The following is a 14089-nucleotide window of genomic DNA, read 5'->3' on the forward strand; positions in this document are numbered from 1 at the left end:
GATGAGAGTTCAGGGGAGAGGACAGACTGGGATAGCTGAGAAAGGTGATACAGAGTGAGGAGAGGCCAAAGGTGAGACACAGAACAGAAACACAACTGGGGGAAGAGCATAGTAGCAGAGGAGACAGGGAAGGATGGGCAGAGGGTTTTGAGAACAAGCATGGTACGGTAATTTCTGGGAAACCAAGATAGAAGATCAAAGAAGTATTCCATCAAATGCACTGTACAAGAAATGAGGATATACAAAAGACCACAACACGATGGGGTAAAAAGAGAGAGAACTGATGGCAAAGGAGGTCACTCAAGAGACCTTTTCACTTTCGGTGAAGCCTAAATGGAACCCAGATCACAAAAATCGAAGTTTTCTTAGAAGAAAGCAATTCTGAGTCAAAGGCCTTCAAGAAATGGGATTCCATTTATTATCATGCTTCTCAAACTGGGTATATGAAGCTACGGCATAGACTGTTTTGTAGAATCAGCTTCATTAGGAGGAAAATATACAAACAGGAGAGAAGAATACAAAATCTGCATGTTTCTAAAATTCAAACAGTTCCTAAACTTTCAAGCATGGGGTTACCTTCTTACTTTTAGGGCTACAAATTCACTCTCTACTTCCACAAAGGGGCACTTGGGCAGAAAGCTGAGAAGCATCAATGTAATGGTCAGCTATCCTGAAATGTGGTATTGTTACTAAAACTCAAGGTAACGATAATTTTAAAAATAGCTCAGTGAACTATGGCCCCACATGGCAAATTACAATAAACATTTCACATTCAAAGAAGAAAAATAATGAACAAAATATTGGATTTATCATATTTGCCATTATTTGATATTTCTATTCATGTAACTTATTTACCTTTGATGTCTATAGGTAAGCTTGGCTACACACTGAGAAGGAAGTCACACTGTCAACTATACTTAGATGCTTTATTAATGCTATTTGAGAATGATGAATATATACTATGTACCAACCAATACCATATACATATGAAAGTGAAAGTGAAGTCGCTCAGTCGTGTCCGACTCCTAGCGACCCCATGGGCTGCAGCCTACCAGGCTCCTCCGTCCATGGGATTTTCCAGGCAAGAGTACTGGAGTGGGTTGTCATTGCCTTCTCCAGGGGATCTTCCCTACCTAGGGATCAAACCTGGGTCTCCCACATTGGAGGCAGACGCTTTAACCTCTGAGCCACCAGGGAAGTTCATTACTATTTACATATATATGTGTGTAAATATACAGACATGTATACAATTTATATATATACATAGGGTAAATATGTATGTATGTGTGGTATGTGTGTATGTACACATGCATAAATGTATATATAAGCATACACATACAGACATATATTGTAAACATAGATGTTGATGCAAGAATTGGTGACTATGCTTTAAATTCTAATTTATAACAAAACAGCTGAAATCTTGGCTGATGTGTAGTGCATGGTCTATTGGTAAAATGCAAGTGTAGTTTTCATATGTAATTTGCTGCCAAGTAAATTAACATACTACTTTGGCATTAGTTCTTCACAAACCAGGCTAAGTATATATTTGAAAGCTTTGCTCTGATATTTTCCATATAATTTGAAACAGCCTTGGTCCACAAACCACAAGGCAATACTTCCACCAAGTAAAGATTTCTTTTAAAGCTTTTGTGTGAGAAAACCATTAGAGCAGTAACAGTGTAGGTGATATATAGGCACTTCTTGAAAATGTCATGGCAAACTATGTAGGATTAGTAATTTTTAAAAAATCAACTATCTAGTCTAATGTCATCTGAAGGAAGAAATTAACATCAACATCATTTACTACCCTACTGTAATTCTGATACTTAAGGATTTTTTACTATTTGAAAGAAAATCAATTTTAAGAATAGTTAAACCAGCTTCTTTTCTAAATGTTTGAATCTCTAAGCTATAGGGTTGGCCAAAAAGTTCATTTGGGTTTTTGTAAGATGCTACTGAAAAACCTGAACAAACTTTTTGGCCAACCCAATAAAAGTTACCAACATAGCAAATAGCTTTCACTACTCTACCTTGCATACCTTGTCTGAAAGTACCTCTTGAGGCTAAGAAACAAAAAGTTAATGCAGCACTGAACCTGAAAGACAAAATTACAGCTTTCACACGTATTTCATTCAGCCTGGAACTGTTAGCTTTCACAGTTAATTACAAATTACAGAGGCATGTTGTCACTTCTTAACATCATCTACTTCCTATAACTCTCTGCTGTCACTTCTTAAAGAAATGCTGACATTCTCATGTTTTGAGAAAGCAAATCTGAATTGATATCCTAGGGAATAATACATTATTTTGTTTTCCTACTTGACCTTAATTATCATGAGAGTGGTAGAATTCTCAGTGATTCCCTTTCTGTCCTAAATATATATTCAAGGAAAGAGAATTGATACAAGCACTTTGGATGTCAGTTAAATGGAATTACTAGTGTCACCAAGCAATTTGTTATGATCTAGAAAAGATGAAGAAGCATGTTCCTACAACCAGCAATTTAATTCCCAGGTACACACCTCAACCCAGCTTCCTAACTGCTGTCCCATGGTACCCTGGAGGGCAATAAATGGAGGGTGCCCAGGGGTGGATCTCACAGGGGTGCCCAGATATGGATCTCCTCAACCCTTCAGCCAAGAAGAAGCCCCCAGGTCAGAGACACAGCTTCATTCCTGTAATGGAAAGTTTATACAAATATTATCTATAATTTTCCATGTGTGCTATGGCATGAAAAGGGTTGGGAAACACTGAGAAGTTCTTACATGTATGTGGCATGTATATATATTCAGGAATATGTATACATATAGGAGCAATGTTCATAATAACTAAACATGGACTATCTCATATGTTCACCAATCAACTCCTCTGCTAATAAATTCTGGAATACTCATATGATGCAAAGTTATACATCAGTGAAAACTAATGAACAACAACTATATGCACTGATATGGATAGATCTAAGACTGTAACACTGAACACAAAAAAAGTTAAGTCCCAGAAAAATACATACAATATAATTCTATTTTTATAAAACTCAAGAACAAATAAAATTAATAAATAAACAGTTTAAGGATACACAGATTTGTGATAAAACCACTGAAAAAGGCAAGAAAATTATTAACACAAAATTCTCTGGTGGTCCAGAGGTAAGGACACTGTGATTCTATTGCAGGGGGCACAGTTTCCACCCCTGGTTGGGGAACTGAGATTCCACAAGTTGCAGATTGTGGCCAAAAAAAAAAAAAAATCAGAACGTTGGTTACCTCTGAGGGAGGATGAAAAGCTTGGGATCACAGAGGAGTGCACAGGAGATATTAGAGAATAATGGTCATATTGCTTTTGTAAAACTGGGCAGCAGGGACACATATGTTCTGAATATAGTTATTCCATAAGCGTTACAGATATTTTATAAATATTTTATATTTACTCAGTGTTTAATAAACATCTTTTATAAAAGCCCTACTCTGTGCAGCAGCAGAGCAGATCATTTGGGATCTCTCTTTTTTTTTTTTTTTCTAAAAATATGGAACGCTTCACGAATTTGCGTGTCATCCTTGCGCAGGGGCCATGCTAATCTTCTCTGTATCGTTCCAATTTTAGTATATGTGCTGCCGAAGCGAGCACCATTTGGGATCTCTGAAACAGTATGAGGTGCATGCAACAGGAGGGACAGAAAACATCAAACTAGACAGAACACCACAGGTCAGACACTGAACCTTTCTCTACAAACGCATACACAGTTTGCAACAGGAAAAATTTGTAAGCTCTACAATAACAAAAAGTTAAGACTAAATTCAATATGCTATCATTTTAGAAAGCACTACATATGCAAATGTTAACATTAAATAAAACACAGATTTAAAGAATCAGGACTGAATAAACTGTCAGCCTATGGATGAATAACTCTTGCTATTTTCTAAACAGTTCACATTTCATTGTGTATTTAGGCCACACAAAAGACATTTATGGACTGACAATACTTTAATTCACCATGTACATCCAGCCATGTTTGCTTAGTCAAATGCCTGCTTCTCAGTGTCACTTAAGGGCAGGTTATTAAGCCTCAAGAGCAAGAACTAGATCTGTTTCATCTGATATAACTATCAAAGAAAACGCAATGAAAACAGTTGAAGAATTCCTGCCTCTACTCTGTCTTTTTGTGTTTTAAGGGCTAGACATTGGGAAGCTATTTTCCTAAGCATTGGATATTTTGCCAATGCAGAAGAGTTATAATAGGCCACAGAGATATAAACTTAACTTCCAAGTTAATTAAATTTATTATTTTTGATTTGGAACATAAAGGAAACCCAGTTTGAGCTCTCCTTTCAATATTTAAAAAAGAAAAAAGAGAGCTACTTAAAAGCAAATAGGTTAATGATTACATGAAGGCATTTTTTTTTTCCTTTGCTATTTTGCTTTCTTTAAAATTTGAATAGGTGAGTGACCTTGCTGGAATTCCCCTGTCAGTTCTGGAGTATCTATCTGGAAATTTCAAACAGAAACTACTTTCACATGACACATTATAATGGCATGCCAAGTGGTGTCTGTCTCTGTACCTTGAACTCAGGTTTTTATTGCTGATGAATCAATAAACTTTACACAAAATGAAATGCTTTTTTCCCTTAGACCATTTAAGAAAAGATCAAATTTAATTGTATTTGACAGTATATATTTATAGGGTCAATTATACACAGAAAAACTTCACATATTCACCCAATTCAAGAAATTCACCCTGTATAGCTCCAAGCTATCAAAGCCCAATTTTTAAGTATGTCAATATATCATGCTGAAGTGAGAATCTGAGTCCACACATTTAATTCCTGTTATATTAGCATACTTACCTGCATAATAATAGAGCACTTATTGTTTCTGCTTTATTTCAGATTTTCTAAAATACCTATTTTCACCAAGAGGAAGTTATTTCAGATTTACTGTGAAAAGGCTTATGGCAAAACCTGTCCTTTCAAGTGTGAGGCAGTCCTGAAACCAACCCTGAACCACAGAAAATCAATACAGAGTATAAGCAACAGTGGGAATTATGTGGAATAGAAACAAAATATCTCCCCAATCTAGGCCACACCCCTAGTTTCACCCTTGGCACTTCTCTCCCTAATTTTCAGAAGGTGAAAGTACAAGTACGATAAGTATGCTCTGGAATTTGAGCCCAGTCATCTACCTTGCTCTCAAATGCTGTTTACAGCACAGGAAGAAAAAAAAAAAAAAAGAAAAAATAAAACATTTCATAATCTCAGTTTCGACAGAATATATTCGTATTTCAGAAGTTGAGATGAATTGGTACACAAGAGTGAATGGGGGAAGAGTATCAGGGCAAGTTCAGCAAAGGGAGGGCTGCTCCTTGATATTTTTCCTAGAATATCTCAGCACTATTTTATAATAGTGGCTGGAATGGCTTCAGTACTATCTAAAGAATATAAAATATTTTTTAAAGAAAAATTTTAAACCATTAGCATGACATCACAATAATTACAGCTCACAATGTTCTCAGTCCCTATGGCCTCCAATTTAGGAAGGCACAGTAAATGGGATAATAATTTCATGTACAACTGCAACCTGATTTTTGAAATGAAGCTGGAATAAAAGAGTACAGGCTGGAGGCAGGGAGGAAGGAAAAACTAGATAATCAAAATTGCTTTCTCCCAAGCGCTTCTCTCTTCTGTCTCTACCTCATAATCCTCATCTAGTTAGTAAAAAGAAAAAAAAAAAAAACTTTTAACAATACCATGTGTATATATCTAGTCTTAAGATTCTTTTCCCATATAGGACATTACAGCATAATGAATAGAGTTCCCAAACAGTAAACTCTCAAATGCAAAGTTAAGAGGTCTTTTGGCTTCTAAGGTACAATTTCATTTTCACATGTAACGGAAAAATATCTTGTGCCTTTTTTGTTTAGAGTTTTCTCTTAGCGGGGCTTCCTTGGTGGCTCAGATGGTAAAGAATCTGTCTGCAATGTGGGAGACCCAGGTTCAATCCCTGAGTCAGGAAGACCCCCTGGAGAAGGGAATGGCAACCCGCTTCAGTATTCTTCCTCTTTCCATGAACAGAGGAACCTCGTGGGCTCCAGTCCATGGGGTTGTAAAGAGTCAGACACGACTGAGTGACTAACATTTTCTCTCACTGACTTCTTATATCAACTCTTACATTGATTATCTTCTGAAGCTCAGGCCTCTCTCTCTCTTCTTCACTATGGTTAGTTTTGTAACTTATTAACCAAAAATAAAAGAATAGCTAATATGTAATAACCCAGACATTGTTCTGAAAACTTAATCTTCACAATAACCCTGTGAGATACTTCCAATTTAAAAATATACTGTTATCCCCACTTTATAAAGTAGGACTCGGAAGCAATGGTCGTTAATAGTCCACTTGCAATACAGCACAGTAGCAAAATTTGTTTGTTATAATAATTTGCTTTTGCTCTTTTTTTTTTCAATTTCTTTAGGAGGCATTTCCAAAGGAGTGATACTTAGAGGAAAGAGATATGTGATTTTGCTGTTTTCATTGTGCATCTCCATATTCTTTTCCCAGGATTTTTCTAATGCAATGATTCTCAACTTATGGTCTCTGGACCAGCAGCATCAGTACCACCTGAGTACTTGTTAGAAATGTAAATTCTCAGGCCCCACCCAGACCTACTGAATTAGACACTCTAGGTTAGGGCCTAGCAGTTGTGTTTTTGTTAAAACATGTGCATGCATGCATGCATATATACACACAATCTGTTTTTTGTTAAATTACTCCTCCAGGATGATTCTAATGTTTGATAACCATTGTTCTAATGTGTAACATATACATCAGTTATGAAAAAAGATCCCATTTGGCTACATATTTCATATACCAGGGCTTCCCTAATAGCTCAGTTGGTAAAAGAATCTGCCTGCAATGCCAGAGACCCCAGTTTGATTCCTGGGTCAGGAAGATCCACTGGAGTAGGGACAGGCTACCCACTCCAGTATTCTTGGGCTTCCCTTTGGCTCAGCTGGTAAAGAAATCCGCCTGCAATGCAGGAGATCTGGGTTCGACCCCTTGGTTGGGAAGATCCCTTGGAGAAGGCAAAGGCTACCCACTCCAGTATTCTGGCCTGGAGAATTCCATGGACTGTAAAGTCCCATGGGGTTGCAAAGAGTCAGACTCTACTGAGTGACTTTCACTTTTCACTTTCATATACCAAGGTATACCTACATATTTTTACTAATTGTATTATATCTCTTGGAAGGGTATGCTCATTTGCATTCATTCCACAAACATTCATTAGGCACCTACCATGTACTTAAGAATGAGTGCTTGAAGAACTAACAATCTAGTAAGACTGGCAGATATGTATCAATTACAGTGCCATGTGATAATACAGTGACAGAGATGCACAGGAAGCTGAGAAAGGGCAAACTGCAGTAGGTGAAGGACTGTGTCTTCATCTCTTAGGAACTGCTGCACTCCATTGCCCCTTTCGGAGAAACATTATTTTGTGTGAACATATCCTGCGGTCCTAACCCAGGGACCCATGCTTGAAACAGGGGTATTCCCATGGCAGCATTCCCTATCACACTGTGACTAACAGACTCCGTAAGATCATTCCTCGGTTAGAATCCAGAGGCCATGGGAGACAAGTAGAGAAAGTAGCCAACCAGCCTCCAGAGCTGCCTAAGAGTCCAAAGAGCTTTCCAATTTTAATCTATAAGTCAACTTTAAAACTCACCCCTTTCCCACCACTATCTCATCTTTCCATAATTCTGTCAGATAATTTCCAAAATAGACAAATTTTCAAACACTCTTGGTACCCATGCAAATTCACATACTTATAAGACTTAAATCATTATTCTGAATATAGTGTTCATCATCCCCCCAAAAGTACAGTGGGTCCTTGAACAACACAGGTTTGAACTGTGTGGGTCCACTCACACATGAATTTCAATAAATATACTGGAAAAATTATTGGAAATCTGTGACAATTTGAAAAAACTCACAGGTGAACCAGATAGCCTAGAAATATTGAAAAACTTAATAAAAAGTAATGTCATGAATGCATAAAACTACATATAGATACTAGTCTATCCTAACATGGGCATAAGGTGAGTGATATTTAATATAAAAATGTGTTAGAGAATTACATTAACATACACTATGCCTGTCTCTCTAAATGGAGAAATAGCTAATTATCATAGGTAAGATTTTTTTTAAGTGTTTCTAATATTACATTATGAATAATATACTAATATTCTATGCCATGAAAATTTTATAATGATTCATTCATTAGTGTATAGGCTGAACTACCATGAAGCAATCATACTGATTACATTTGGCTTCCATAAAGCAGTCATCCTGCTACTTCTTCATTATCAATATACAAATTGTTATATCTGTATAAATATGAATTTCTTTTTCACATTATCTCATTATTTTTTCATTTTTGATGTCCAGTGTTAGTAATATAGATAACATCTACCATGTTTTGTATCACATAATACAATATTGATGTAGGTACTGACAGACAGATGGCTCATCTTGTAAACAGATGTAAATACATGGTATTGATAAATACGGTACAGTACTGTACCTATCGGGCTTCTCTGGTGGCTCAGAGGGTAAAGAATCCGCCTGCAATGCAGGAGACCTGGGTTTGATCCCTGGGTTGGGAAGGTCTCCTTGAGGAGGGCATGGCAATCCACTCCAGTATTCTTGCCCAGAGAATCCCCACAGACAGAGGAGCCTGGTGGGCTACAGTCCATGGGGTCGCAGAGAGTCAGACAGGACTGAGCCACTAAGTATACAGGACTGCACCTGTTAGAGAAGGAAATGACAACCCACTTCAGTATTCTTGCCTGGGAAATCCCAAGGACAGAAGAGCCTGGCGGGCTACAGTTCATGGGGCTGCAAAGAGTTGCATATGACTTAGCGACCAAACAACTATACCTATATTTTCTCTTCCTTATGATCTCCTTGATAATACTTTCTTTTCTCTAGCTTACTTTACTATAAGAATAACCCGTGGCTGATTCACATTGATGTATGGCGAAAGCCACTATAATATTGTAATTAGCCTCCAATTAAAAAAAAGAATACAACACATAATACATATAACATAGAAAATACATGTAAATTGACTGTTCATGTTATAGGTGAGACTTTCTGTCAATAATAAGCTATTAGTAGTTAAATTTCAGGGGCGTCAAAAGTTATATGTGGATTTTTGACTGTGTAGGGGTCAGTGTCCTTAGTCCTCATGTTATTCAAGGGGTCAACTGTACTATTTTTCGTCTTTATGAAAGTTTGTAAGATCCTCCTGAAACTTATTTTACGCAATATTTTTTTGAGACTGATCCATGTTGATAAAAGCTCTATAATGCACTGATGAAATTTATTACAGTGAATGAACTGAAGTTCATTCATCCATTTTCCTCTTAATAGAACTTCAGATTATTCTTTTTCTTTTAAAACAGTGATGCAAAAAAACCACAAAAAAACAAAATAAAACAGTGATGCAATTAATTTTTTAATAAATTATCTCCACAAATACAAAGAACCACCATATTTTAAAAAAATGTGTCTAAATCCCTCCCTCCCCCATCCTTTCTTCTTTCTCTTAATTTCAACCAAAAAAGCACAGAAATTCTTTCAAAACAGCAGAATGAGAAGGAAAGGAGAGTCAAACAATAACTAAAGAGAATGTGAAGTCTTGAAGACCTTCCTGGGCTGGTAAGAAAATAAGCAAAGAAAAAAAAAAAAAAAGAAAATAAGCAAAGATGTCTCAGGAAATGACAGTAGATGCATGGGACTGCAAGGTTAACATTCTCAAAGAATGGAAGCAACGAGTACTACTAGGAATATTCCCCAGAAAAGTCATTCTAAAGTAGGAGAAAGTCCTAAGGTATTACTCAGATCAAAATTTCACTCTTTTGAGCTCTTTATAGACATAAATTTGAGACACAAAATTGGTTAACACGAAACACCTCTGACTCAACTCCTAGGAAGTCAAGTCCCACTGAGAACAGAAGAGAGCTCAGAATGGTTCTAGCACCAGAAAACCAGTAATACTACAGATCAACACCAGAGGGAGCAAAAGGTTACAAACTCCTGAAAAAGAAGCTAATCGGGAAGGTACATACTTGTTTGGTCAAAGTTCATTTGGGTTTTTCCATAAGATCTTACAATACAATACATACAAGCTCAGAGAAGTTGCATTTTCACACAAGGTTTGAGAGGTTCCCAGAATCTTTAATAGAGCTGACTGGTGATGGTCTTCCCCTTATGAAGCCAGTCCCTAGAACTGGGAGAGGTAGCAGGTTATTTTAAATGTGCAAATTCCAGCAGAAAACAACAAGGCATATGAAGAAAGGAGGAAACATGGCTCAACCAAAGGAACAAAATAAATCTCCAGAAACTGACCTTAAAGAAATGGAGGTTCATGAATTACCTGACAAAGAATGAAAATAATCATCTTAAAGATGCTCAATGCGCTACACAAGAACACAGACAACTAAAGAAAATCAGGAAAATGATGCATGAACAAAACAAGACTGTCAGCAAAGATAAAGTATAAAAAAAAGAACCAAACAACTTCAGGAGCTGAAGAACACAAACGGGAAAATGCATAAATATGTGGAAATTCAACACATTATGAACTGCCAACGCATCAAGGAAGAAAACACGTGGGAAATTAGGAGATATCTTGAGACAAATGAAACGAGAACACAACATGCCAAAACTTATATGCTGTGCAGTGTGCATATAGGTAACACTACTGTACACTTTAATGGTTAAGATGTCGGGAAGGTGCAACAGAGACACAGACACACACACATGAAGAAGGCAGTCATGTGAAGATGAAGGCAGAGATTAGAGCTATGCTGTCACAAAGCAAGCAATACTGAGAACTGTCAGCAAACCAGAAGTCAGGAGAAATGCAAGGAGATAAACTATACTTCGACATAAAACAAAAATTAAAAATAATAAAAACTATCCAATATAAATTTTTTAAAAAAGAGAGAGACAAAGGCATGGAGTAGATTCTTTCCTACATTCTTCAGAGAGACAGACAGCACAGCCAACTCTTCAATTTTGGACTTCTTGCATCCAGAAATATGATAGAACTGCTGGTGTTTTAGCTCATTCCAGTTCGTGGCACTTGTGTTTTGGCAGCCCTAGGATATTAATACAAGGGATCTATAGAAAAGAGCTTGAGTGAGTGTAGACTCCCTTGTGTCTGGGGCTCCCAGTTATCCTAGACTGTTATTCTAGCCCCATATTCAGACATCAAGAATTCATTAAAATTTTAACTTTTTCTTTAGCAACCACCCTTTTATGCGGGTCACTGCTTCCTCCCATTCTCTGCCAAAGGTAAAAACAGTTCTGTGCCCCATCTCTTCTCAGAAGGGCTTGTCTTTGGAATTTTAGTTTACCTGACTGCCTTGTGAACCCAACTCTCTCATGGACTCAAGAAAAGTTATGTCTTTATGGATTATCAGGTTTTTCTAATGTTAGGAGTGAGAGAAATGTTCTCTTTGCAACTTTCTATATCTTAAACAGAAGCAAAATTCTCCTCCCATAGTTTAATATGAACTTAAGATTTAAAAGATTTTTACTTAATTTCCATATGTAATTGTAAATGGTTTTTTTAATATCTAAAACCATGTCCAGAAAGCACTTTACTTGCTCTGTTTATTAATACTTTTAATTTTGGCATAAATTATGTATACTAAGAAAATGTTATCACTTAAATGTTCCATGCTTATTAAACAATCTCTGAACAACTTGATTTCACAAATCTTTATCTTGGTATTTGTTTCCATCTTTGTCTTCATTCCATATATGCATGTGCAGTACATACACTAGTGCTTTTCTTGAATTGGAACCATGCTAATTTCTGATTTACAGGTAAAGTTTTTGTTTTTCAAAATAATCCTCTTAATACTGATGTATCTAATTTTGGTTTCAGTCTTGCTCCTTATATTTTGACTTATCTGCACTAATACCACATGGTTTCAAGGGCAACTGCATTATAGCACATAAAAATTCGGAAGTCAATCTTTTCTTCTTGAGCTTTCTTCATTCAGTGATTTTTTATTTATACATGCACTCTTATTTTCTCCAAGTAAATTAACTACCATTTTATATACATCTATTTTTACATGCTATGGCAGGTTTAGGAAAAAAACTACTACTACTTATTGACTATATTTATGTTACCCATTCAAGAGTAATTTACTTAGATCTAACCTATTGATGGCAAATAGATGGGGAAACAATGAAAACAGTGACAGACTTTATTTTCTTGGGCTCCAAAATCACTGCATATGGTGATTGCAGCCATGAAATTAAAAGACGCTTGCCCCTTGGAAGAAAAGCTATGACAAACATAGACAGCATATCAAAAAGCAGAGACATTACTTTGCCAATAAAGGTCTGTATAGTCAAAGCTATGGTTTTTCCAGTAGTCATGTATGGACGTGAAAGTTGGACCATAAAGAAGGCTGAGTGCCGAAGAATTGATGCTTCTGAAATGTGGTGTTGGAGAAGACTCTTGAGAGTCCTTTGGATTGCAAAGAGATCAAACCAGTCAATCCTAAAGGAAATCAACCCTGAATATTCATTGGAAGGACTGATGCTGAAGCTGAGGCTCCAATGCTTTGATCACCTGATATGAACAGCTGACTCGTTGGAAAAGACCCTGATGCTGGGAAAGATTAAAGGCAGGAGGAGAAGAGGATGACAGAGGACAAGATGGTTGGATGGCATCACTGACTCAACGGACATGAGTTTGAGCAAGCTCCAGGAGATGGTGAAATACAAGGAAGACTGACATGCTGCAGTCCATGGGGTCTCAAAGAGTCGGACATGACTGAGCGACTGAACAGCAACAAACCTATTGAAAGCACTATTTCTTAACTGCATACTGACAGCATACCTGAAAATATCCAGGGTTTGATAAGTAGTCATTGAATGAGTATAAACATACACTGACATTGTGAGAAAGTCTCGGCTTAAATGGGATTTTTCCCATATCAAAAATACTTTGATTTCAGTAAACAAAAAACCTCTAATTATTTTATATTCAGCCACATTAAGACAATTAAACAACACTATATTCAACCACTTGAGCAATTTCATACATGATTCATTCATTCATTCAACGAATATTTATTTAATACTATGAGTTCAACCCTGTTCTAGCACTAGGGTTACAGCAGAGAATGAAAAAGACAAAGCAAATCACTCTGCTCACATGCAGCTTATATATTAGAGCTGGGAGAAAGAAGTAGACAAGATAAATAAGGAAAATATATGGAATATTATATAGTGAGAAGGAGAAAAAGAAAGCAAGAAAAGGGATTAAGAAGTATGTGTGTGGTGGCTGGGAGGAAGAGTCGGGAGTGTAGCTAGTGTGACCTCTGAGTCAGATCCTGAAGGAGGTGAGGGAAAGTGCCACATGGTATCTAGATTATTCCAAGCACAGGGCACAGCACCAGCAAAATCCTTAAAACAGAGAGAAGGCTGAAACAGGTGACCTGGTGAAGAATAGGAGCAGATCATGTCAACGGGTTTTTATTAGTCAGACAGGAAGCTACTGGAGTTTTGAGCAGAATGACTTGATGTTACTTCTGTTTAACAGGACCACTTTGGCTGCTGTATTGACACAAAAAGGCAAAGGTAGAAGAAAGAAGGTTAAGTTAGGAGGCAGAGGTGACTGGACCCAGCCTGTATGTTTAGGGCAGAGTCAACAGGACTTTCTCAAGGATCAGATGGTTGGCATGAGACAAAGAGGGGCGTCAAGGATAACTCCAAGGCTGAGAAACAATAATGATAGAATTGTTGGTTACTGAGATTAAAAAAATTAAAAAGTTTGATGAGAGGGATGATCAGGTGTTCAGTTTTGAACATGTTAAGTTTGAGATGAATGTTAGACATACAAACGGAGATGTTAAGCTGGTAGATGTTTATACATCTGGAGCTCAGAGGAGAGGTCTAAGCTGGAGATTAAAAATGTTTTGGTATTTAAGGTATTAAAACTTCGAGAGTAGATAAGAGAAATGGGTCTAGGTAGAAAAGAAATAAGGTCCTAGGATTG

The 14089-nt window shown here is 36.9% G+C and overlaps 1 protein-coding gene and 1 non-coding gene across 2 annotated transcripts in view; both read right to left on the bottom strand.

The window, feature by feature from the left end:
- Positions 1-14089, bottom strand: part of MAP3K13 (mitogen-activated protein kinase kinase kinase 13) — a 152636-nt gene that overhangs the window by 125564 nt on the left and 12983 nt on the right. The window lies entirely within an intron of this gene.
- On the bottom strand, positions 3524-3630 carry LOC139034955 (U6 spliceosomal RNA). Its single transcript, XR_011487516.1, has one exon. It is a non-coding gene; the product is annotated as a U6 spliceosomal RNA (small nuclear RNA).

The sequence above is a fragment of the Odocoileus virginianus genome, chromosome 4 (assembly GCF_023699985.2).
Source record: "Odocoileus virginianus isolate 20LAN1187 ecotype Illinois chromosome 4, Ovbor_1.2, whole genome shotgun sequence".
NCBI classification, from domain to species: Eukaryota; Metazoa; Chordata; class Mammalia; order Artiodactyla; family Cervidae; genus Odocoileus; species Odocoileus virginianus.